The 22,181-nt window shown below is 41.0% G+C and overlaps 1 protein-coding gene across 8 annotated transcripts in view; it reads left to right on the top strand.

Moving 5' to 3' along the window:
* The window catches only part of Sema5a (semaphorin 5A), a 469,252-nt gene that overhangs the window by 26,512 nt on the left and 420,559 nt on the right, over positions 1 to 22,181 (top strand). The window contains exon 1 of one of the 8 annotated variants that reach the window (XM_052743002.1): positions 10,593 to 10,611. The exons of the other annotated variants lie outside the window; for them this stretch is intronic. The gene's annotated coding sequence lies outside the window, so the exon portion shown is untranslated. Of the gene's footprint in view, positions 1 to 10,592; positions 10,612 to 22,181 lie in introns of those variants that run through there. 8 annotated transcript variants of the gene reach the window in all.

Genomic DNA, 22,181 nt, shown 5'->3' with positions numbered 1-22,181 from the left:
TTGTATGTGTGTGTCCATGTGTGGGCATGTCTGACATGGTGTGTACACACGTGGAGGTGAGCAGACAATTTGTGGAAATCAGTTCTCTCCTTCCACACAGGGGTTCCGGGGATGGAGCTTAGGTCACCTAGGCTAGGGAGATGGGTCAGCTGGTAACTTGGTTACCATAAAAGGATGAGCCCCTGAGGATGGTCTCCTGCAAGTAAGAGCTGGGCGTCGTGATGTGTGACTATAATCCCAGAACTAGAGGAAGGGGAGGAACAGGAGAACTCCTAGAGATTGTTAGCCAGTCATTCTGGGTTTAGGGAGAGACCCCATCTTTATAAGATTAGCTTGATACCCACCATTGATCTAGGGCCTCCATGTGCATACACACACACACACACACACACACACACACACACACACACACACACACAAAATCATCCTCATGGTCACACCAGGTCATGGGCTCACGTCGTCAGTATGACTTCTTTGGTGTTGCTGGGCAGCTTCCAGCCCCTCTCTCCTCTCAGCCGCCACTTCTTGCCTGACCTTTCCAAAGTCCTTCTGAGTCTAACCTCCTTCACAACTTGTGTCAGTACCCTCCTCTTCAAAAGTCCCGTCTCGGCTACTTCCTCCCTTCTCTACCCCACCACCCCTTCCTGATGCTTCTTGGCCTCTTGTGTAATTTATCTCTTTGGGATTTGTGTCCTCTAGAGTCTGGCCTAGGAGGATATACACTATTCTGGAATGAGCAGGTGCTTGAAAGATATTGAACAGCTGAGAGCTGTGTGAGAGGGGAGGCCACAGCTTCACAACATGGCTATCTATCTATCTATCTATCTATCTATCTATCTATCTATCTATCTATCTGTCTGTCTGTCTGTCTGTCTGTCTGTCTATCTATCTATCTATCTATCTATCTATCTATCTATCTGTCTGTCTGTCTGTCTGTCTGTCTGTCTATCTATCTATCTATCTATCTATCTATCTATCTATCTATCTATCTATCTAGGTGCATATGGGTAGACTCATTCTGGGCTCCCATTAAGAGTCACAGTATGAACTGGTATTACTTGGAACTTTGAACCATCTTTCCTCATGGACTCATGTGTCAAGAGTTGTGGGGTTTGGAGATATCTTGCTCCCTCTAGCACTTTTCTTCTTGAAGGTCTGAGTGTCGGTTATGACAACTGTCCTGATAATATCGGCAGAGGCGCATGATCTACAAGTATTAGCAAGCACTTTATTAGGGAAAATGCATCAGAGTGAACCAAAGGAGGGGGAAGCTGGGCATGAAATAGGATGAATGGCGGACAGGATGATGGACAGCCCTGAAAAAGCAGTCTGTGCTGGTCTGAACTTGGTCTTTTCAGTCTTGGCCTGTGCTGGCAAGCCCTTAATTGTGTGGGTTTTGTAATAGTTTACTGTGCTGGGTTGTTAGTTCTTGGCTTCAATACATGATGCTGATTGGAAACATATCTGAGGAATTTTCCCTTCCACTTAAGACACAGAGTGCCCAGTGGCGAGCCTATAAAAGACTCCCTTCAGCATTAATTACGTGGTTTGAGAAAAATAAATGGGTAAATTAGAGAATTAGCACTGGATGAAAACACAGCTGAAACGGACAAGGCAGCTGGCTAAGGCTGGTTTCAGGTTGGGTGAAATGCTGCTGGTGTTCTGGGTCTAGAGTTGGATGGCGAAGCATGTATGTCTCTCTTCCTCTTTAACACCATGGGAGAGAGCAGTATCGAATTTACACACTCACATATGTTCATTTATTCTGGCCACTCCATTAGCAGCATGCTCTGCACAATATTTTGCAAAGACTTTAGCATTGTATTTGGATTTTAGTTGAAAGTGTTGTTGTTTGGTTTTGCTCTTAACTCTTTTGAGGGGCCCACCACCCAGCTCCCAAGTAAATCACTCATGGAGGCTCATTCTTAATTATGAATGCCCAGCCTTAGCTTGGCTTATTTCTTTAACTTTAAACTAGCCCCATCTATCTTTTGCCACTGGGCTTTTTCTGTTCTCTTACTTCTGTAAATCTTACTCTTACTCCGTGGCCTCCTTCTCTGACTACTACTCTTACCTCGCAGATTTTTCCTTCTATATATCCTCTCTGCCTGCCAGCCCTACCTCTCCTTTCTCCTGCCTTGCTATTGGCCATTCAGCTCTTTACTAAACCATCAGGTGTTTTAGACAGGCACAGTAACACAGCTTCATGGAGTTGAAAAATGCAACATAAACAAAACTAACACACCTTAAAATAATATTCTACAACAAAGTGGGATACTTGCTTTAGGAAGGTCATAACTAGAACATGACTTCACATGATGTTAACTCTCCATCTGCCAGTCAGTATGCAGCAATGAAATGGTGGCCAGTGATGACATGCTTTATAGAGAATGGAAGACAAGCCAACCAGGCATGCAAGAAAGAGTCAAAAACTCACCTAGTATGCTAGGGAGAGTAGAGCTCAACATTTTATTTATGACTTTATAATATGCCAGAGTTACTCATTTACCCATGATAGTGGTAAATTCAAGCTGCAGATGACCCCAAATGAGCCTCTACCTATGAAACCTTAGAAGTATTTTCTGCTCTTTTAAGAAATGAAAAAAAAAGTAGGTAAAAGATAAACATGTCACTTTGATTATGAAGCTATCATTGAGACTCACACGTTAAATAACCCATTCCTCCTTTCTGCTGTGACTCAGCATCTTGCCTGTTTTGAAATCAAGTGGCTGTTTTCTTCTTCTGTCCCCTGTACACACTAAGCAGTGCACACATTTGTCTGAACAGAGAGCAACATTAATCTGAAAGCAAAGCGGAAGCTGATGAATAGGTAAGTGGGGCAGGAGGAAGGGCATCCAGAGGGGCACACAGCAGAAGTAGCTGAGGAGGCAGGATTTGGTGGCGATCCCTGGACCGAATTTGGCTTCAACAGATGGCTCTGATTCATTTTTTCTGCAAAGAATGTCCACCTTTATTTTCATTTTTACATTTAATTTAATTTGAATTTAATTTAGAGGATGGGTTAGTAAGCCTAGTAGCTGAGATCCTGGAAGCCATTCATCTTCCCTAAATGTCAATTATTTATCTTAGAAATTTATTGTCTTTAAAACTGATGATGTGCTATCCTCCTGACATTCAATAGTTAATTCACCTCCAAAAGGAAATGCCTTTCAGCGAACAATTTAACTGACTCAAAAAGGGTTCACGTAGCAGGCTTTCTTGGACCACTAGTCCCAAAATCATGACACAGAGACTTATTAGTTATAAATGCTCTGCCTTAGTTTAGACTTGTCCCACTAGCTCTTATAACTTATTTTAACCTGTTTCTCTTCATCTACATTTGCCTTGGGGCTTTTTACTTTTCTGGATGTCCTACTTTCTGGCTTCCTCTGTGTCTGTCTGTCTGGCAGCTGCCTTGTTGACTGGCCCCTGGCATCTCCTCTCTTTCTTCCTAATTCTCTCTTCTCTCAATCCTAGATTCCTCCTCCTACTTATTCTCTTTGCCAACCAGCCCCACCTATCCCTTGTCTGCCTAGCTATTGGCCATTTAGCTTTTTATCAGGTCAATCAGATGCCTTAGGCAAGCAAGGTGAAACAGCAACACATCTTTACATAGTTAAACAGTTATTCTTCAACATAAACAAATGCAATTCATCTTTACATAGTTAAACATATATTCTATTCTACAACAGGTTCCATTTTATCTTCTGGCTACATGAAAATGTAGCTTGGGGTTCACTCATAATCCAGCTATAAAAACATGTATTTTAACAATTCCACAGCAGTTTTTTGAACTGTCTATGATGGTGCCTGGGTAACAGATCTATGTGATTATCTTCTGCATATCAGGCTCTTCCTTGGGGAGGATTTGTCCCAAAATGAGTGTTTTGCAAGGGACTAACTTTGCCCTTTGTAAATGGTAAGGCATTTCTGAGTTTTGTCTGGTTTCCATAGTTACTACTTAATTATTTTTGGAAGAGGCAGCAAATGTTTTCCTTGTGATTATCCAAAACTTTGCTTCTTTCAGCCTTTCCTACCAGTTGATACCAAAGCCGTGAGCAGGAAGAGTAAGACCCTTTAGCTCAGTTTGCTGCTGCTTTTATTTTCTAAATCTGGAAATTGAGTTGCTTTGGTTACAGGAAACCAGTTTGGAAGGAATCAGCTCATGGCTAAGCTGCAGTCTTCTCTCTCTCTCTCTCTCTCAATGTGTGTGTGTGTGTGTGTGTGTGTGTGTGTGTGTGTGTGTGTGTGTGTGCATGTAAAAATCAGAAATCAACGTCAGGTATCTTCTTCCATAATTCTCCAACTTAGTTTTTGAGACAGTCCTCATGCTTGGGCAATACAACAAACACTTTATTCACCGAGTCGTCTCTCCAGCCCTCCCCTTAGATTATTTGGTGACATTTTTTGCACAAAGAGTTGGGGAAAGAGTCACTCACTGTAGCCTTTCTAGGTGTAGTGATCTTTTCACATATTAATTAAATTAAAAATGTTTTGGATAGTCAAGGAGGTACAAGTCATTCTTAGCTTCATTAATTATGGCACTTAATTGCCAGTGTTTTTGAGAAAGGGACTATGGAGACAAGTACTTTTAGTCTTGTTTTTCCTCTCCATATTTATCCCCCAGGGTCTCCCACTGTGAGGTCCAGAGGCTCTGGTAATGCTATGTGTAGCATGAATTGTAACAGGTCTTATTAATAAAAACAAACCTAGGAGTCAGGTATTGGGGTCAACGCTGGAAGATCAGAGAAGCAGAACAAGCCACAGCTACCTCATCTTGCCAATTCCCCAGCTGATCCTGTTTCCTCAGACTGGATGCCTCTCAGCTAAACTGTGCTGCTCAAAAGCCTAAAAGCTTAACCAGGCCAAAAGCTTCTAGTTTCTGGTTTTCACTCCTTATATACCTTTCTGCTGTCCGCCATCACTTCCTGGGATTAAAGGCATGAGTTACCATGCCTGGCTGTTTCCAGTGTGGCTTTGAACTCACAGAGATCCTGTGATGGATCTCTGCCTCCAGAAGGCTAGGATTAAAGGAGTGTGCTACCACTACCTAACCTCTATGTTTAATATTATGGCTGTTCTGTTCTCTGACCCCCAGATAAGTTTATTGGGGTGCACAATACATCAACCACAGCTATGGGGAGGTAGATACTGATTCAGGCTTTGGCTGGGCCTGAGATCCCCAAGTTCTTAGAGGTTGCAGATGCTGTTGCTGCTTCTGCATCTCAGCTTGAGTAGCAAGTACTGATGCTACAAGTTGTTGGAGAGCAGCCAATGTCATCTTTGGAACTGGCTCCTGCATAGACTTTTAGTGAGCAGGCTCTAAAATATTTAAACTCAATCCACGGATCCTTAGTGAAGAAAAAAATGAGTAGTTATCAATAGGCTTGACAGAATTTGATGTTCCTCTGGCCTGTGACTAGTTGAACTCGACACAAGAGCATGTTTTCCCTTCCACTCCAGGTTTGAGAAGAACTTATTCTGGCTGCACTTCATATAATACTGTAATTGATAGGAAAGTAAATAGCCAGCGGCCAGTATGAATGGAGTGATGCGAACCCTGTTCTCAATGACATTTTCCTCATCCATGGACACAAGCTGAAGTGAGAGCACCAGGATTTGGTGGGGCAGCTCATCCTTAGAGCATATCATGTTCGTTCTGCCATTGTGGGGTGCGGTACAGATTTCAGAATGAACAGCTGTCTTCCTTCTCTTTAATTAATTTTTTTCCCTACAGGTCATGTGTGTATATATTATGTCTTCTGGTTTTGTGTATTTGTGGAATTCTGGATGTACAAACTAGTGGCTCTCTGCATCTATTTCTGGTTTTTGTGCCTTTTCTTGGACTCTTCTCCTTCTGTCTGTTTTGTCATAACCCAATGTGTTTGTTTATGCTTTACCTTACTACATTTTATTTTATTATTTCTTAGATGCCTATTTGTTTTCTAATGAGAGACAAAAGGGGAGGGAAAGTGGGGGAGGAACTAGGAGGAGTAGAGGGAGGGCCAACTATAATCAGGATATATTATATGAAAAAGATCTATTTCAGCAAAAGAAAAAAGTGTGTGTGTGTGTATTTATGTGCTGTACAGTGTGTTCACTTCTATATGAATGTGTGTGTATAGATATGTGTGTGTGTTCATGGATGTAGGTGTGTATAACGTGAGGTATGTGTGGGTGTCATCTGTGTATGTGTGTACATACCTCTGTAAAGGCAGGGTTTGAGCTGAATTCAGTGCTATGTGTGTGTACCTCTGTAAAGGCAGTGTTTGAGCTGAATTCAGTGCTGTGTGTGAGTACCTCTGTAAAGGCAGGGTTTGAGCTGAATTCAGTGCTATGTCATCCACAATGGATATGTAGCACAATTGACACAGTTATTTATTGATTTGTTTAATTCAATTAGTTGTATTGGACATAAGAGTAGTATGTGTGGTAGAAAAAAAGATTTTGTTCATATTGATTTCATAAATGTCAAAGCAGCTGCATGCAGAAATGCACAAATGGTTCAGTAAGAGAGAGGCTCTGTTAGCATCCACATGTGAGACAGCCCTGGTTACCATTGATGCAGAGGTGAGGTCGTCTGAGGACTTCACCTCTGCCTTGATGACACATCTGGATTTCCAGCGGACTGCTTTGAGGAAACCTAAAGAACTAAAACCACACTGTCCTCTGATGCTTAGATCTCATACTCACTTTGAACTATTTCTTCTTTTCTTTTTGTGAAAGTTGCTCTTCAGGAGTCAATCCGAGCACCCGCTAGGCAGCTGTTGTCTTGGGATGGCCTTGGGATGGCTGCCAGCACCCCTGGGACTAGCCTGGGTTGTGATAACCTGTGTCTGTCCTGCTGTCATCAGCTGAGACTCTCGTATTTGTGCAGCCGTTATATCATCTAGGAGTAGTCAGGAACATCGCACATTCTCCTAGCTTCTCTTAGGAGCCCTCTGTTGCCATACCCTATTAGACATGCATTTTTCACACTTATTTCATGGATCTCTGTCAGACTTTCCACACACTCCCAATGTTACATAAGCTGCTTTCCATCAAGTTGTTAAAGAGTTGCTAATTTTCAGTTGCTTAATGGACTTAATGGCTTTTGGAAACTAGTCTCACATGAATCACCCTGGGTTTAATCAGGCCCTGCATGCGAGAGAGCTTTAGACGTCTATGCTTTAAATATATGGGACAAAAAGGAGCATACAGGCAAGTAGGGTTTTGTGATGTGAGATGCATGGGAGGGAGGATGTCTCTAGCCTCATGGTGGCCATGCTCTGGCTGGTGCTCTCTAAACCCATGCATTAGCAATGTTTACCAGAGAAACGGAACTGATAGGATATAGAAATATCTCTCACGTACATGTAAAATAAAGCATTGACTTACATGGTTATTGGGACTGAGGAATCTTGTCGTCTGCTCTCTGTATGCTGCATAACCTGCCATGATGCTAGTCCAATTCAGTCTTAGTCCAAAGCCCCCAAACCAGGACAGCCTATACACAGGGTCAAAGGTGGATGTCCCAGCACAGGTGGAGAGTGAATCTGTTCTTTTTCCCTCTTTGTTCTATCTGGAAAAAAAAAAAAAAAAACCTAAGGATCCTATCTCACATTTTGTTCATGGTACATAAGAGTTAAATTTAAGTTTGAATAGAATCTTTATTTACAAGAGATTACAAAGATGGGGTCCTTTTTAAGAAAGAGATCTTCAAAACCACGTTTTGAGTTGCACAGGTTGTTGGAGAAGAGTTTAACGTGGCTGACGTGAAAAGAAGCCAGTTCTGCTGTGGGTGCAGAAGAGTGGCTCAAATATCCAACTCATGAAGTTGCAGATTATGACCTCACATGGCAAGAGTTGTTCTGCAGATGTGATTGAAGATCTGGAAGCAAGAGATTATCTAGACTTATCTGTCCTCAGTCTAAGCAAGGCACCCTTGGAAAAAGAGGGCGGAGAGGGTTGGCACAGAGGGCAGTGTGGGGTGGCATAGACAGCTTGGAAGATACTGTGCTGCTGGCCTTGAGGATGAAGGAGCAGCCCCAGCATAGTGTCCAGGTGCTGTGGGATGGTCTGTATATTAAATGTGTTGCTCCGATTGGTTAATAAATAAAACACTGATTGGCCAGTAGCCAGGCAGGAAGTATAGGCAGGACAAAGAGAGAGGAGAATTCTGGGAAGTGGAAGGCTGAGGCAGAGAGATACTACTAGCTGCCATGATGAGAAGCAGGTGTTCAGATACCGGTAAGCCATGAGCCACGTGCCAACTTATAGATTAATAGAAATGGATTAAGTTAAGATATAAGAACAGTTAGCAAGAAGCCTGCCATGGCCATACAGTTTATAAGAAATATAAGTTTCTGTGTGTTTACTTGGTTGGGTCTGAGCTGCTGCAGGACTGGTGGGTGAGAGAGATTTGTCCTGACTGTGGGCCAGGCAAGAAAACTCTAGCTACACCCAGGAATGTCCCTCTGGGTGCAGAGGTGATAAGGGAGTAGACATTCATCCCAGAGCCTCTGGACAGAACATGACCTTGTCTGGAAACCCATTTTGATTTCTGAGTGCAAGAGAAAAAAGTTGAGTTGTTTGTTCTAAGCTACCAAGTTCATACCAAGAGTATTAATTTGTTACACAGGAAACTAATATACCCTTCTTGTATCTAAATAGTAAACTTTGGCTTAAAGGTATTACATTTTTAAAATTATACTTAATATTCAGGTGTATAAAGAGCTTATGTGAAATTAATAGCTTCATGCCAAATAAGAGGAGAATTAAAATGCAAAAAATTGTTGCACTTGACTCTGGGCTATAGGTTATTTTCAGAAGTAGGAAGTTCCAGTATTCTGTAGCTCATTAGCACTTTGTAAGAAGCTGTGTCTTGTACCATGATATCATACAACCAATGACTATAAATTTGCCCAAGTCCCTTCTGACCTCACCCTTCCCTACCTTCCCCCTTCTCTTCCCAACCCTCCCCTTCTCTTCCTAACCCTCCCCTTCTCTTCTCAACCCTCCACTTCTCTTCTTTTTTTCTCCCAAGAACTAAGCCTGTTTTCAGCTGCCTCAGTTTTTCTGAAAGACTACTCTATAGGCTTTACATATTTTTTGATTTAGTGAAAGATTATGGAACATTCTGGAAGAAAAATCAAACAAGAATCTTTATCTCTTTAATAAATTTATGGGATTCTAAAGTAACTGGAGTCATTTTAGATGAAAGACAGGCCTGATTACATCTACCCTGGAAGGATAATGAGGCACTCCAGATAATATACTGTGAGAGGAACTCTTTAAAATTCTTAGAACTACTGAAACATACCTGTAACCCTGATGACTGTGTGAATTGTTTTCTTGACCTTAGAGATCTACTTCTAAAACACATCAGTGGAGGGACTCACATCAGTAGTATCAGTCACTTTTATCCTCCGCTTTACTTTTCCTTCTTTCTGTGAAGTAAGGCAGAGTGTTTCTCCTACTTGAATTTGGTTTCCCTTTTTTCCCCCGTTTTTCATTAATAACCCTCCCCCCTCCTTGACTCACAAACACTGCGTGATGCATAACATTCTAGAAAAATGCTTAACTACTCAAGAACTTTGACTGAAATTTAGGAATAGTGTGCAAGAGAGCACATTTGTTCAGGTTACATTTATATGACTTTCAAAATTAGATAAAAATAGTATGCTGCGCATGAAATCGGTGTTTTCATTGAGGGATTTGGTTGTTGATGGGAGAGAAAGATGCCGTCTGAGGCATCCTGGAATTCTAAATGCCTTAAAAGGAAAAGCAGGGGCATAGCAGAGCTTCTACTGGCATGGGACCAAGCTCTTCTTGATATTCTTCCAGAATATTCTGCAGAGGACAGCCAAATTGAACCTGAATGTTGACTTAAAAAACCATTCTGCTTGCATTAAGAGATAGTTCAGTTACTACAAGCACCTAATTAAAAAAAACGAAAAATAATAAGATTGCAGTATGAATCAAATGACAAGATCTCTATGCTGGGGTCATTATTTCCTGGCCATGTAACTTCAGGCAAGTGCCCCTGATGCACTGAGCTTCAATGTCTCCTTCTGCCAGGAGCACTATCTGCCCTGCTTCCCACTCAGTTTTCTGGAGAGCTCAACAGTTAGATACATGGATATAGTAAAATATGTCATAAAAAAAACAAGAGTGCTTAATTATGAAGTTATTGTCATCATTGCTGGTATGATGGGATGGGAGACTTTGGTACCTGTCTGTATTCTTTGGTGGGGTCACAGAGAATCAGTGTTTGTTCTTACTCTGTGGAACACAAAAGATGGGTCTGGGACTGTTTCAGCCCTTCTCCTGTCTGGAAACCACAATCGTGAATTTCTAGCTCTGATACCAGGAGCCTAAGGCTGATGGGTGTAATTCTGCCTTCATTCATCCCCAAACTGCAAAGCAACAGCTTTCTAAGGCCATCGAATTTCTGATTGAGAATAAGATGTCCGTGTAATGAAGAACCAAGCAGAGAAGTAACTGTTGCTAGAGGGTGTTATTTATATGAACGTTGTAGTTGTATGCTATCTTTTAACCTAATTCTCCCCACATTGTTTTCTGGTTACTAACAGGAGGACAGCTTTATTTGAAGATTTTCCGGGGGACAAGGTAAGATTCTTAGGTTGAAATTTTCCTGGTTATTGAGGTCTTCTGTGCATTGGGACTAACATCTCTAGAAAAGTATGAATTGATGCCCAAGGTTGCAGTACATGCATGGATGTGTGAAAAAGCTTAGAACATGCTGACATCTAATCACACAGACCACAAATTAGTTGTTTTGGCAACTTCTATGTGTGTAAAGGTATGTCATCATATACATGCTCCAAACTTGTTTAGCTAAGCCACCTGAAGTAGTATTTTAAAGCTCTTCTCCTCTAAGGATTTAGAAAATTTACTTGGAAATCAATATGGCGCTTTCTTAGAAAATTGGGAATCAACCTCCTTCAAGACCCAGCTATACCAGTCCTGGGCATATACCCAAGGAATGCTCAATCATACCACAAGGACACATGCTCAACTATGTTCATAGCAGCATTATTTGTAATAGCCAGAACCTGGAAACAACCTAGATGCCCTTCAACTGAAGAATGGATAAATAAAATGTGGTACATATACACAATGGAGTACTACTCAGCAGAGAAAAACAATGACATCATGAGGTTTGCAGGCAAATGGATAGAACTAGAAAATATCATCCTGAGTGAGGTAACCCAGACTCAGAAAGACAAGCATAGTATGTACTCACTCATAGGAGGATACTAGATGTAAACCCAGACTACAACTCACAACTGCAGGGAAGCTACCTAGTAAAGAGGACCCTAAGAAAGACACAGGGATCACCCAATGACAGAGAAATGGATGAGATCTATATGAGCAAACCAGGGTGAGGGCAGTAATGGAGGGCAAGGGTTGGGGGAAAGAGAGCTTAGGGGAGCGGGAGATCCCAGCTGGATCAAGAACAGAGAGGGAGAACAAGGAAAGAGATACTATGATAAATGAAGACCCCAAGGGAATAGGAAGAAGCTAAGTGCTAGAGAGGTCCCCAGAAATCCACAAAGATATCTCCACAATAGACTACTGACAATGGTCGAGAGAGTGCCTGAGCTGACCTGCTCTGGTGAGCGGATGGCCAAACACCCTAACTGTCATGATAGAACTCTCATCCAGTGACTGGTGGAAGCAGATGCAAAGATCCACAGCCAAACGCCAAGTGGAGCTCCAGGAGTCCAATCGGTGAGAGAGAGGAGGGATTATACGAGCAAGAGATATCAAGACCATGATTGGAAAAAGCACAGGGACAAATAGCCAAGCTAGTGGAAACACATGAACTGTGAACCAATAGACTACATATAGAGGCTAGACTACATGAACTCCACAGTGTGAGCAAAGAACCCTAAGAAGAAAGGACTTATGATGGGGAGCCATGCCATCTTAGTCCCCATGCCTCTGAATCAATGCTTAGCTAGGAAATCTCCCTCATCCACTCCTTCAGTCTTCCCTTCTCCTTACTATCTGATGTATTCCCCAGGGATCACTGAGGATGCCCAGGGCAGCAGACTCTGTGGTGGCTCACATTCTATGATAGAAATGCTTGTTGTATTGGAGAGGGTTAATCTGAGTTTAAACACATTAATATCTCCAATAATTAACAGATTTTGACCTCAAAATGGTAACCTCTGTGACTCAATGACTGATCAGTAATTGTTTTTTCCTGGATTGGAAACAGAAACTATGAGTGATGAACTGGCTTTTCAAGTCCTTTGTGAATATGTCCTTTGATGTATCATTATAAGATTCAGAATTTTAATTGAAAGGTAACTCATCTATGAATTACAGGAAACTTTTTAATTATTTTGTTACCTGTTCCAATAACAGAAAATAGTTAAAATGAAAATTGCATATTTAAAAAGCAATTCCTACTTCCAAGACTTTGCTCAAGTTAATGAAATTACAATATTTCACATGCATAGTTACGTGTTGGCATTTGCTCCATCATCCTCCTAACTGGGATTTTGACCCCAAAGTAATTTTTCTTTTTTTATAAATATTTTTATTTTATAATTAATTTAATTTTACATATCAACCACAGATTCCCCTGTCCTCCCTCCTCCCCTCCCACCCCCCAGCCTTTCCCCCACCAACCCACCCCTCATTCCCACCTCCTCCAAGGCAAGGTATCCCCTGGGGAGTCAGCCCAGCCTGGTAGATTCAGTCAAGACAGGCCCAGTCCCCTTCTCCCTGCACCAAGACTGAGCAAAGTGTCTCAGCATAGGCCCTACGTTCCAAAAAGCCAGCTCATGCACTAAGGACAAGCAAGATGTTGACACTTAGATGAACTGTTAGTGGGGAGTCATTCTGTGCCAGATACCACATTTTCTCTAAGACTGTGCACACACTTTTTCTCTGAGGAGCCTAGTGTCATGGAAATCCCCACCAAAGGATAACCTGAAACTGATTTGAAGGTCCAGAGGCAGAGCTCCTACTGCTGCCACTTTTGAGAAGTAACGAGGGCACAGTTGATCCCTTCCTCTGGATTCAAGTGCTCTTGTATTTCAGTAATAAAACACAACTAAGTCAACACATGCTTGTAATTTACTGAAATTATTTCCTTCCTAGTTACATATCACCTAGGCTGCTGTTCTCCTTTTCTTCTTTCTAATAAGAATAAGCATCATGTCATGAAGAATCATCCATTTGATTTTCTTATTCATTTTAGCCACCCCAAGGTCAGCATTTAACATGTATTTGGTAATTATTTCATTTTAAGGTTTCTTTGGTACAAGTTCATGCTTATGGGTCGTTATGGAGAGGGGCTCCCTACAAGAACCATGGTGGTCTTGGGATGGCATCCAGGGCATAGGTCATAGGGCATGACTTCGGTGTGGATGTGAACTCAGAATTGATGTTGATTCTATTCTGGGACTCAGTAATGGGGCTCTGCTCTTTTGAGGTTCCCTCTTTATCTCTGCCTTTAAAGATTTTGTGTTTGTGGATTTTAATCACATTCTCAACATATTCCCTTGACATGTTTGTTTGCAATCAATAACAGCACAACACATAGAGTTTTCCCACCTCCTTTTTCCCACCTCTTCTACCTCTGTTTCCATGGTGCAGGACACCTATCCCAAGGGCAAGAACTAATTGACATCTTAAATACAGCTTCCTTTTTAAATGGCTTCTCCCAGCCGCAGTCTCTTTAACATCCAAACTGCTGCACTGTCTCTGGATAGTTATTTGTGACCTAACCTAAAAGGTTTCAATTACCCTTTGTATTAATTATTTTTTGATAATTTGGAAGACTTCCTGAGTGTTAGAGCTATTTAACAGCCCATTGAAACCTTAAGTATATATGAGTACATTTTATGGCAACTAAATGTAGATATGAACAAAGAGATTGGGTAATTTTCACAACTCTTAATGACTGGTTTGAAGTTAAACCAATGTATATGATTGTTTAACACAATGTCTCCATTACAGCTACTATAAAATTTAACGTCTCCAACTGAATTGGATTATCTCTAATGCTAAGTCAGTCTTTTAGCTATGCTAAAAGGGAGCCTGAGTTATCTGGTCTCTTCTATTATTATTATTATTATTATTATTATTATTATTATTATTATTACTATTACTTTCTGCAGTTATTATGTACTTTATGCAAGATAGATGTATTGACTGAATTATAATTAAAAGTTTTGTATGAAGTTGAAGGCCTGTAGCCTAGGGGGCAGTTCCTTTTGATAGCTTTCCTTGTTCTTTCGAGTTTCATTGGTAGCATTTTCACCCTACTCCGTCTTGTGACTATGGACAAATCTCTGCTTCCATGAGAGCTGGTCTACAAGACACATTTCTGAGCTCTCTCTTGGAGACTGTTCTTAGTATTGATTACTGCAATTATAAACCAGAAAGCCAAGGATAGTGAAGAGATGACATGCTGCCCATTCAGGAGCCAGCACTGACCCTCCTTTTGGCAGTTAGAAATAAATCACTGCCTGAGCTTTAGAAAGTTGGTCTTTTGAAAAAATCTGCTGGCAGAGAAGTTTTGGCTACACCTCCAAGACACTGCTTCATCAGCGACCTTATACTTCAAGGACTGGGGTGACTTGGGTCTGGTCACTGGAACTCTGACTGCTCTTTTTTTTTTTTTTTTTTTTTTTTTTTCCCCTTTTCTATTTTAATAAAAAGGAAAAAAAAGAAAAAGGTTATAACTAACAAAAGAAAAACTATATACAAAAGTACAATGACTATATACAATATATACAAGTAATAAATGTCTAAACAATGTCTAGTCCATTTGTATTTGACAAATTCAGAGAAAATAATTTCATTATCTATCCTATTTTGTTAAGTCCAAAATGTATCTAATTCACTTTCTATCCTAATTAATCTTCAACTATAACTAACTAACCTTCAACTATAACTAACTAATCTTCAACTCCCTCAGAGACCCAAGAAGGAAATAATATTAGCTAACAAAAATAAAAACAGAAAGTGCATGCAAGCAACTTCCAAAAAATTTGTGAGTTGACAGAAACAGTCAGCTGCCTGGACAGTCACCTGAGGTTTCTTTTTATTAAAGGAGGGAGATTGAGTAATTCCCTACCTTGTGCTGGAGAGAAGTCAGCGGGACTGACGAGGCTTACAAGAGCCACCATGTCATCACAAAGCATCCCATTCCTAGCCGTGGATCTCATTCCTAAGGGAATACAGTGATGTCATCCAGCACACTACTTCCTGTTTCCCAAACAGGCTATATCTGGGGTCACCCACTGGCAATTAGTGAACATAAGTGATAAAATATGTGTATGTGGAAGTTTCAGTCATACACATGTAAAGTATGATTTTTAAAAATGCCAAGTGGATTTCCTCTTTAGAAAAACCAATCCTAAATGTGTAAAAATGAAATGCCTTTTTCCTTTGGTCTTCCACGTGCTAACTTGATCCAGGGGAGGAAGAAGAAACTGGCCATCACATCCTTAGTTTCCCTAATATGACATTTGGTAATCATTATTGTGCTAACACTAGATATTTCTAGAGAATTTCTTCCAAGTTATTGTGACTTTTTTTTGGTCCAAATAATAATTTATGTTCAGTTAAAAATTCATTTGTGAGGCTGCTAGGGATAGATGGTTGGACATCTGTCTGGATACCAGGCACAGGGAACTGCTAGGGATAGATGGTTGGACATCTGTCTGGATACCAGGCACATGGAGTTATGAAAATGGGGTTAGTGAAATCATCGGAAGAGATGACAGATGGAAAAGTAGGTGTATGCTGTGAAGGGACCAGCTTGTCCTTTATCTTCCTATTGGCATTCTGCTGCCATCCAGTAACGTAAGAAGTATAACACGACATCTCTTTCATGGTGGGTGACATGACCATGTCTTCCTTCCATCCTTTTCCTCATTCACTGATTTTTCCCCTGTATCTTCGCTTAAGCCATACCTACAGATGTGATGCTCTAGCACATTGACATTGTCCTTCCAGTTGCTGAGTGCCATAGCCTCTTTCCCTTCTGGAAGTGTTTCTTTCTCTACCAATCTCCTGGAGAGTTTAACTGGCTGCCATATTTAAGGCTGTAACACATTGTCACTCTGTCTCCTCCATTTTCTGTGCTCCACAGTACTCATTGACACCTGCTATTATATTATATAGCTCTGGACAAGAGTGACATCATATGGGTGGCCCTGGATCATTCTCTCTCTCCCCATGGGAACTCATCTCTGCAGAATGTAGACTTTGTCTTGCTGTCTTTTACTGCCAGCAGTTTCTGGCGATTAATGAATTGCTCTGCATTGGTTAAATACTTACATGGAAAGAGTTTATGTTGGACTTTGTGACAATTATACATGTAAAAACAAAGATTCATATTTTCTTGCTTTCCCAACATTAGCAAAGGGGAGAGATCATAATTTAAAGTCTGTAAACTGAAAAATATTTAATAATGAAAGGGAATAGTTAATATCAGCTGTCATTTACTGAGCCTATTCTCTGTGCTAGATATAATTCTATACACTTAAGGTCTTAAATGATGATAAATGTTGGATTTTTAAAACATCAATGACATTTTTTTTGTCTCATTACAACAAGCCATTCACAGTGTTTCTGGCATTTGAGGCAATGAGCTCTCCTGTCCCCAGGGACAAGGGTGATGTCATAAGGGTGGCCCTGCAGTGCTGGCCTTTTTCAATCACTGAGTATCCAGTGTTGAAAGTGTTCAATTAAACAAATTTGAACATAACAATTTTAGGATGTTATTTAAATGTAGGATCATGACTTCACCCACTCAAAGTTAGCCTTAGCCTATGTGTGGTTTTCTCAGCAGCACGTGTTAGTGGAAGAGACATACTGGTGAGGTCATGGATCCAGAAGGGGAACAAATTACTGCCGTTTTCCTAAGTCATTTTCCCAATTGAAGTCTAAAAATTTACCCTGATACCTACAGATGAGTGTAGGTCACACCCCTCATGAAAGATGTGTCTTTTTGTAGTAGATGGAGACAATGATCAAAATCCACAACAGGTCCTAATGCAGACAATAAGCCGCCATGGGGTGTCCAACCCCACTTGATACATCGACAGCACAATGCCTACACTACACCACAGGAGCAGAGGCCATTGTGGAAGAGGGAGCAGGAAGATGATAAGAGCGAGAGGACCAGGAAGTGTGCAGTGAAATAGTGTCTTCTATATGTGATGGGGAAGCTGCACCCATCAAATTGTAACAATGTGGCGACCTAAACAAGACCTGCATAATGGCAACACCAGTTGACCCTCCAGCCCAGATGGGGAAAATCTCACTAGGCCTCCCCGTTAGATAAAGACTACAGGAAATTAAGGGATGTTGAAAGGGAGAATCCATCTTCTCCAGGGACAGGTCCCTAAAAGTTTACCTAATCTTAAGTGGTAACCTCCAAACATGTTCAAGCTCTCTCTTTCTCTCAATAGTAAATGGACTAATTAGGTTTTATATATAAATTATGTGTGTATATAATTAAAGAAGAGGTCAATATTTTGAGAGCTCTTGAACTGGACAAAGGATCGGGAGAGAGTGGGAATGATATAAATACAATAGTCATGTTTAAAATTTTCAAAAATTTAAATTAAAAAAAAACCAAAGCCAAACCAACTGCAGCAACCCAGGTTCTGTGTGTTTCACCTGCAGCCATGATCCTGTGTTTGCTTCTCTGTCTTTGAGACATGCACTGTACACTGTGTTCAGTGCAGAAGGTTCAGGGCAGGCTTCTCCAGAGTAATACTGAGGTTCTGGTCACACAGGGTCCAGTGTCCAGTGTGGGGGACAGTCCAGGAAGTCAAAGAACAAATTACTGGCCCTAACACCAGCCTTGCTTTCTCTTTCTCTTTCTCTCTCTCTCTCTTTCTCTCTCTCTCTCTCTCTCTCTCTCTCTCTCTCTCTCTCTCTCTCTCTCCTTCTCTTTTTCTTTCTCCAGTCAAAACCTTCCAGGAAAGGATATTTAAAGGCAGAGGAGTAGCCTCTGTTTTTTATAGTAGGCATCCCATCTGATAGATTTCAAAGGCTTGTTGCTGTTCTTGAAGTTGAGGCCTGTAGCATGAGGGCCTCTCAGCAGGAACATGCTTTCTGGTTTCTCTGGGAGAGGGCCAAGCGACAAGTGACAGATGAGGCATGTGTTTCTAGGTTGGAGTGGGTTGGCTGGCTGGATGAAGCCTGTAGAAACTCTGTAAGCCTGGGATGCAGAATTTTGCTCTGCCTGCCTGGCTCCAGGCCAGCACTCTGTCTTGGGTGAGCTGGATACTATCAATCTTGCCATGGGTATCAGTTACTTAAAATCACAAGTGCACAAGTTGGGTTGGCATAGCCATGCATTCTTACTGTGGCAAGTGGTACCTCTGGCGTGCACACCTATCAACAGGACAGTTCCTTAAATGTAGGGAACACTTGGTTCATGTTGCAAAGACGAAGGCATTGCACACTGCTTTAGTGTAAGTCCGGTTAGGCATGGAACTTCCTCCTGTCTTCCTTTAATCGTTATCACCATGAACTGCAACTCTTGGGGAAAAGAATCCTTGGTGAGCACAAGGAAAAATTAAATGTCTTAAGAAACCTGGATCCTTCAGATTTTTCTAAATGCAGTTTTATTGAAAAAAAAAATAGAAACAAAGTGTGAGAATTGACCTACAATGCTCATAAGTAGACCCTCGGTTTCTGTGGTAGCTCTGGTAGTTTAAAATACTGCCCCATGACGATGCTTCCATTCTTTCTTCATAGCTAGCAATTACAGGGACAGTTTAGAAGTTAAGTAAACCATCCTTTAAATGTGGGTTAATGGAAAGTTTTACTTTTTGTAAGAGTTGGGTAAATGTTTATCTGTGTGTACTTGGAGGTTCTCTTACGGGGGACTAGTTCAGTAAAATTTGTCACGTATCCAGCTGCACATGCAGAGTCCTTGGGGTGACCTTTGGAATGGAGGCTCCTTTTATGTTTGTTGTGTCATCTTGGTATGTGGCATTTGTCTTCATGCCTGGCTGTTAGAGGGTGTGCATTTCATCCAGTGAAGAAGGCAGCAGATGAAGGGGATTGAAGCAGGCCCCACCTCTTTCTCAGGAGAAGTGGTACAGGGTAGACACTGGCAGCATCTGCTCTATGATTCTGAACTATTCAAATTGATGACTTAACTTTCGGATGCTTTCCTTTGCCTTTGTTCATATTCTTCAACTGTATTCACAGGGGAAAAAAAGGAAAATGTGCTCATGTATATCTTCTTAATAGAGAATTATTACACAAACACCCCCCTCTTGCATATACCCTTTGATATTTGTCTTTTTGAGTACAAATAAGTTGTTGGTATTTTAAATAATTTGTCATAGCCTTGAGTCTTAGTGACTGTGGCTGTGAGGAGATACCATGACCAAGGCAACTAATAAAAAGAAGCACTTAATTGAGACCTTGCTTACAGTTTTGGAGGGTTAGTCCATGGTTTTCATGATAGGGAGTGTGGAGGCAGGCTGGCATGGTGCTGGAGCAGTACCTGAGAGCTCACATCTCTGATCCTCAAGTTGGGGAGAGAGAGAGGTGGGGGATGAGAGGGAGAGAGGGAGAAATATAGTCTCACTTATATCACCACATTTTGTATATTGTAGGAAATATGAGTTTGCCTGAATTTTAAATTTCTATGATATATTAAAATAACTTGTATTAGCAACTGGTTTGACATAAGTAAATGAAGCTACTGTTGGTTTATTTATATTTATTTATTCTCTCTGTTCTCTCTCTTTCTGTGTGTGTGTGTGTGTTTGTGTGTGTATGTCTGTGTCTGTGTGAATCAGGCACATTTTAATTGGGAAATTGGTCTGATTCCAAATATTACTGTTTCTTTTACATAATCTTTATAGGAACTATTATAAATATCAAGAGACTCTGTAAGAAATTATAGTTCCATAGAATGACCACTACTTCTTTGTGGCTTCTTTGTCTAACTAAAACCAGTGTAAACTAACCCTGGTTTCTTTGTCCCCCAAAGTCACTAAAAGTTAATTCTTTCAGTATGGTATTAATTTAGTTTGATTTTTAATTAGCTGTTTAGCTTCTGAAGATGCAGATGAAAGATTCTCATGAAGTGAAAAGCATGTGTGGAAGGAATATGCAGGCAAACTCCAGGAAGTCCGGAGAATCTCAGGGCTGTGGAACGAATCTGAAACTCTGAGGACTGTGCTGTGCACATCCTCCTGTCTTGAGGCAGATAAATTGTGGATAAGATCCACACACTGATCTCAACCTGCAGCTCTTCACAAAGGTAACCAGGGCAGCATGGTTTTGAATGTAGTATGCTCTCCATGTTGTGTTACAATTATCCTAACACATCTCTTGTTGATTATCTGCAGTGCAGGCTGAAACAGCGCCCGTGTTTTAGTTGATATCCTATCTTCAGGGCACCTTGCCATATTTCATCAGCATGGGGCAGTGCTGTACAGTCTCCAGTACTGGCATGGGAGAATGCCTCAGTCATTGGGAAGAAACTGTGCATCTTGGTTTTATTGCAAGACAGGCTTTGATGACACACGTCAGAAGCTGTTGTGTTGAAACCCTGGAAATTCTTTTATTTCTTGAGATTGCTCTTCACCATGTCTTAGGACCAGGATTGTCCTCACCATTTAGAAGGAATATCCCCTTGCAAGTCCTCCGGGGTTGACAGCCTCTACCTTAGTCATCTGTATGTGGTGAATTTACATATGAGTGTCTCAGTCACATTTAACTATTATAAATAACAGAAACTGAACTAAACAGGCATCTAGACTTCATAGCCTGATGATGAACTGACTTCAGGATTTATACCTGGCTGTAGTCAAGCTGAACCTGGTGAGAATAGCTCACCCCTCAGAACTGTAGCAACACTTCTTCTCAAAGGCATACTTTGTGCTACCATGTGATGGAGACAGTATTAAAGGGAAGTCACAGGTGGACGTTTGTTAACGAATTGTTCCATTTTGTGTACTTTCTTCTTGGTGTTTTCTATTTATTTATAAATATTCCTGTCAAGTCAACCCTTTCAAGGGTAACTATGGTTTCTTCCATTTTGGTCAATGCCCCCACCTCAGTTTTTTTCTTGTTACCTGTGTGATGGGAGAGTTTCTGTGTTCTGCATTCCTTGTGCATTTGGTTTTGTTTATTAGGGAAAAGTTCATCACCAGTCAAGGCACTTTGGAAAAATGGTGGTGGTTGCATATTGATGTTCCTGGTTGCTGCTAATCTGCTGTAGTTATAGCTTCCTTGTCTTTAGTGATAACAGAAAGTTAATACACAAAAGAAACAAATTGTTGGATTCCTGGTGTTGTATGAAGATTCCCACTACCATGTTACATGCTCTTCCATTGATGTTTGTCCATGGAGCCTACTCTGTATGTAAGGCCTTGCCTGGAGTCCAGAGAAGACATTTCTCAGACTCCAGAAAGTTTGATTTAATGTGAGGAGAAGGCATAGACAAACAGTTAGGCCATCAGGATACTCTGCATGGCCCCTTGGAAGCAAACCTTCTTTGTGTGATTGTTAACAGTGTAAACTGGATTGCATTCATCACCCAGGACACCCAGGACTCTTATCCATTCCTTACTTTTTAAAAACTAAGTCAGTGACTTCTTGTGGAAAAAAAGAATTGGTGAGAGGAGAAGGATAATAAAGAGCATGAAGTACCTGGATACTTTCCCTTAAAGTCATTTTTAAGTATTCCATGGACATTTATGGACATAAACCTTTAAATTTTTTTAGGACCCCTACTCTCCTCTCTGTTGTCCTACCAGGTGGTACCAGAAAATAACAGGAGTGTCCTCTTCACCCTGGGGATCCAGTAGGACCTTCTGTGTTGAGATTTATATCTCTGCCTTGTGTGGATTCATTTAGTTGTAGGTCAGCATAATCTTTGCATGCATACATCATCATCACAATCTGTAGTAATTGTAGCATGCATGCCTTGTCATCACATTCTATATCATTTGCAGTAATTAATTGATCAGTTTGATAGAGTGAATTCTATAATTGTTAATTGTACACACAGAAAAAATGAAATAAATTAAAAACAAACACATGCTAATGATTCCATATCCAATCCAAGGCAAGCCATGCCTAAAATGCCATGAGGAATTCATGGTTCAAGGTCAATTCAAATATCCAGTCTTGACTTGTAATGGCTCCAGGTAAGACAAGCTGTT

Source organism: Peromyscus californicus, unplaced genomic scaffold (genome assembly GCF_007827085.1).
Source record: "Peromyscus californicus insignis strain IS unplaced genomic scaffold, ASM782708v3 Scaffold_18__1_contigs__length_77618521, whole genome shotgun sequence".
Taxonomy (NCBI): Eukaryota; Metazoa; Chordata; class Mammalia; order Rodentia; family Cricetidae; genus Peromyscus; species Peromyscus californicus.
Note: the sequence above shows the minus strand (reverse complement) of the source record. Positions and strands in the feature narration are given on the sequence as shown.